The sequence below is a fragment of the Meriones unguiculatus genome, chromosome 6, assembly GCF_030254825.1.
Source record: "Meriones unguiculatus strain TT.TT164.6M chromosome 6, Bangor_MerUng_6.1, whole genome shotgun sequence".
NCBI lineage: Eukaryota > Metazoa > Chordata > Mammalia > Rodentia > Muridae > Meriones > Meriones unguiculatus.
The window spans coordinates 61014095-61018325 of NC_083354.1; the positions used below are offsets into that span (position 1 = coordinate 61014095).

General features: G+C 42.5%; 1 pseudogene; it reads right to left on the minus strand.

Moving 5' to 3' along the window:
- Nucleotides 1–3668: 3668 nt before the first annotated feature.
- LOC132654843 (small ribosomal subunit protein uS4-like) lies at nt 3669–4231 on the minus strand (annotated as a pseudogene).

A 4231-nucleotide genomic window follows, 5' to 3' on the forward strand; every position in this document is an offset into this window, starting at 1 on the left:
CCAAGTTGAGTTCCAGAGAAGCTGCACAAGTTTGCACTCCCACCAGCCATGGAGGAATGTTTTCCTTTTCTACATGCTTGCCACCATGAGTTGTCACTGGAGTTTTTGATCTTAGCCATTCTGACTGGTGTGAGATGGAATCTTAGAGTAGTTTTGATTTGCTTTCCTGTGAGGGCTAAGGACAGTAAGCATTTCTTTCAGTGCTTCTAAGCCATTTGATATTCCTCTGTTTTGAAATCATGGGATTTGCAGGCAAATGAATGAAACTAGAAAAGATCATCCTAATTGAGGTAATGCATACCGAGAAAGACCCACACGGTATGTACTCACTTGTAAGTGGATATTAGACCTATAGTAGAGAATTACCATACTGTAATCCACAAACCCAAAGAAGCTAAGGAACAAGGAGGGACAAGGGAGGGTGTCAGAATGTCACTCAGAGGAGAACTAGAAGAGATAGCAGAGGTGGAGGGGGACATGAAGACTGAAGTGATCACTTTCTAGACAGGCAGGACTAGTGGAAAGTGGGGAACAATAATCCACCAACAAAACCTGGGATCCAAAAATTACCCTGTCTACAGGAAGTGCAGGGCTAAAGAGGGAACAGAGGTTAAGGGAAAGTCCAATCAGTAATTGGCCCAACATGAGACCTACCCAAGGATAGAGAGCCAGCCCTGACACTAATAGTGATGCTCTGCTCTGCTTAAACAGCCTAAGTCGACTGTCCTCTGGGAGGCTCCAGTCAGCAGCAGATCCAGACAAAAGCTGGGACTTGCAGCCAAGCATGGGGCAGAGCTCTGAGGTTCCTGTGGAAGAGTTGGAGGAAAGATGGAAGGACCTGAAAGGGACAGGAACCTCAGAAATAGACCAACAGAGACAACTAACCCAGACCCAGGGGGGCTTTCAGAGACTGCGACATCAACAAAGGAGCATGCATCAACTTTGGCACCTAGGCCCCCACCACACATGTAGCAAATGGAATACTTGGTCTTCATATGGGGTGACTGCAAGTGGAGTGGGGGCTGTTTCTAAGATGGACTCCACTGTCTGATTTTGGATCATTTCCTCCTGGCATGCCTGTCTTGCCTAGCCTGGGGAATGAGGATATGCCCAGTCCTAATGTGACTTAATGTGCTGGGGAGTGTTGGAATGGAGTAGGATGTGTGGAGCTATAAAATGGCTGCTGGATTCTAAGCTGCTTGTAATCCATGAAGCACAGTCTGCTTAGCAGGACATGGTGAATTTTCACCCCTGGAACACAGGTGTTGTTTCTTCTTTAGATGTGTGCTCAACCATTTAGATTTGTCAGGTATCCACATGAGAACTTTTCTCCTGCTTACCTGAGAGTTATTCTCCTGCATTTAGAATTTCCTGCAGAATATCCTGCTCTGTGTTTTTCACTGAAACTAGTTCCTCCCCCTGAACTGCCCATTCTTACTCTTTATAAGCTGTAACCTAAAGAACAATTAACCCGAGACTTGATCAGAATTCTGGCTTGTCTCCATTCTTCGCATCTCTTGTCCCTTCCCATTCTCATCCCCTGCCTTAGGGTCTTGTTAGACTGACCTGCGGGCCGGGTCAGTAGGGGAGGAAGCTCCTCTTTTCTGGGGGAAAAGGAAGACAGGAGGGGGGCAGGAGCAGAAGTTGAGGGTAGAGTGAGAAGGGAGACTGCACTCTTAAGAGTTGTAAAGTAAAAATCTCAAATAATAAAAAAGGAAGAAAGAGAATGCCATATTTCTGAGTTAAAACACCTTCATTTCAAACCTCTGAAGCTTTCATATTTTTCACTGGAGTAAGTCACCTCTTTCTTTGGTTGTCTCTCCAAGAAAATGCAACCTTACTTCACTCTTTCCCTAGTAAATGCTTTGCTTTAATATTTGATTTTAGCTAACTAGTAATGCAGATCTCAGTGTTTCACTTCTTGTAAAAGTATGTTTTATCTGCCTGGTTCAGTTAATTGTCTGAGAGGCATACTGCCTCTTCTGCTAGCCTAGGATTATTGCTGGAAGCTTCTAATCTCCATACACTCTAACCTAGGCCTGGGATTTCTTCAGCCTCTGAGACTTACTGCTTTATATGATCGCCCATTCTTGTTCTTACTGAGCTTTGGTCTGGCTGGTTTAACTCTGATGTTTTAACTCAAACTCCTCTCCCAGCTAACTTATTCAATCTGGCTTTTCTTTAGGCCTCTGAATTGCTTAGCTTAGCCTCCAACTAACTCCAGAAATCTGCTCTAATTTCCTGGCTCCATCTCACTCTCTGGCTCCTGCAGGTTTTACCTGACTTCTCTCTCCACAGTCTATCTATTACTGTCCCAGTAAAACTGGCTCCTATCAATTTGTATTGCCACCTAAGATGACCCTCTTTCCTATTTCTTCTCATGAGAATGGGCGTATCCTATTCTGTCAAATCTTCAGTGATTTGTCATCTTTTCTGCCACTCAAGTGGACATAAATTCCAAGCATGGGTGCTTCTTTCTGCAACCTAATTTTATCTTCATTGTTTGGGATTAAAGGAATGTATCCCCACACCTGGATCTAAGATTTTCTTTTCCTGAAACTGGTTCTGTACCTGGCTGGCCTTGATCTCTGATCTGCTTGACTCTGTCTCCTGAATTAAAAGTGTGTGTGTATTCCAGCTGGGTCACAGAGATTTAGAAGATCTTTGGATCTCATCTCTTACCAGAACAGCCATGTTCTAAAGTAACATTCCTCTACAACCTCTTGACACTTGAAGACCATATTAGTTACTTTCCTTTTTCCTGATTAATTTTACATGAACAGGAACGTATTGGGGCTCACAATTCAAGGATATTGTCCATCAAGGTGGGAAAAAATGGTGGCAGGATCCCAAGGCAGCTGTTTTAATGGCATCCCCAAAGCATTAGGAAGCAGGAACTCTAGGAAAGCTTCCTGCTCAGCTCCACTTTCCCCTATTCTTCATTTTGAGACTCTAATCCATAGAAGGGATAAATAAATCTTATTACCATTTAGGGTGGCTCTTTCCAACTAAAGTGAATGGATTGGCACTAATTCTTCACAGACTTGTCCAGAAGTTTCTATGTCTATCTAAATTCCATCATGATGAACAGTAGGGAAACCCTCCTGTGTTATGGGAGGAAACCTTGAGTCATAAGGGAAGCTCCCATGATTGTACAAGACTTGGCTATCCAACCAACAGGTGCCCATCTCTTTAAATATCTACACTAAAACTCATTTTGATTTGATTGAGGCAAATTTTGTCCAGACAACTTAAACTTTCAGTGTTTGACAAATTTGCATTTAATTGGCTATAGCTGGTGGTCCTGTGTCCCTAAAATACCAATACTCATACTCATTGTCACTGCTAAGAAAAGTGTTTGTGAGTACAATATGATGGTCACACTTTCCTCTTTTGTTTTTCTTTTTGTTTTTTTTTTTTGTACATTAGACCCTCCAATCTAAAATAATTTGTAAGAAAATTAAAATAACAAAAATTGAACACAGAATTGAAAAATTTATCACATTTTTTACAAGCTCGTACACTTGCAAGAGATTGCCTAAAGGAAAACACTTCTCACAGAGCAACCCCAAGTGCATATTAGAGGAAGAATTTTTCCAAGTATCAATTCTGTTTTATTAGTCAACTGGAAACCTACATTCAGTCCTCAAGTCCAGGAAGGTATTGATTTAATCATCTTCCTCATCATCACCAGCTCCAGCACCACCCTGGTCTTTCTTGGCATTCTTCCTCTTCACTTAGCCTGGATGAGAAAGGAGGAGATGTCCATGTGCTTCTGGGAGTCCAGATGGACAATGAAGCACAGAATATTCACCACTTTATTGCAGATCCTGATATGCTTGCGGATCAGTACACAGGCATGGTGAATGGATTTGGCCAGGTTCAAATTAAAGACCTCATTCTGCAGCTGCCTGTCCAAGAAATCCTCAGCCTTCAGGCATAGGGTATAATCCAGCTTCATCTTTCCCTCATTCAACACTTCAATTTGAACAAGTTGCCCAGTAGAACATTGCCTTCAAAAAGATACTCTGGGGGTCCTTTTTGTCCAGTGTCAACAATTCCCAGGCAGCCTTGCGAATCTTGCCCAATGTAAACTTGACACACTACACCTCGTGTTTTTTGTGGAGCTCTACTCTGATCAACATCAGTTCTTGTTTGAGAATGATTTCTCAAAGGGTCTTTGTGGGGTCACATAGTTTTTGTGACAAACCCAAATTATGGTAACCAGCAT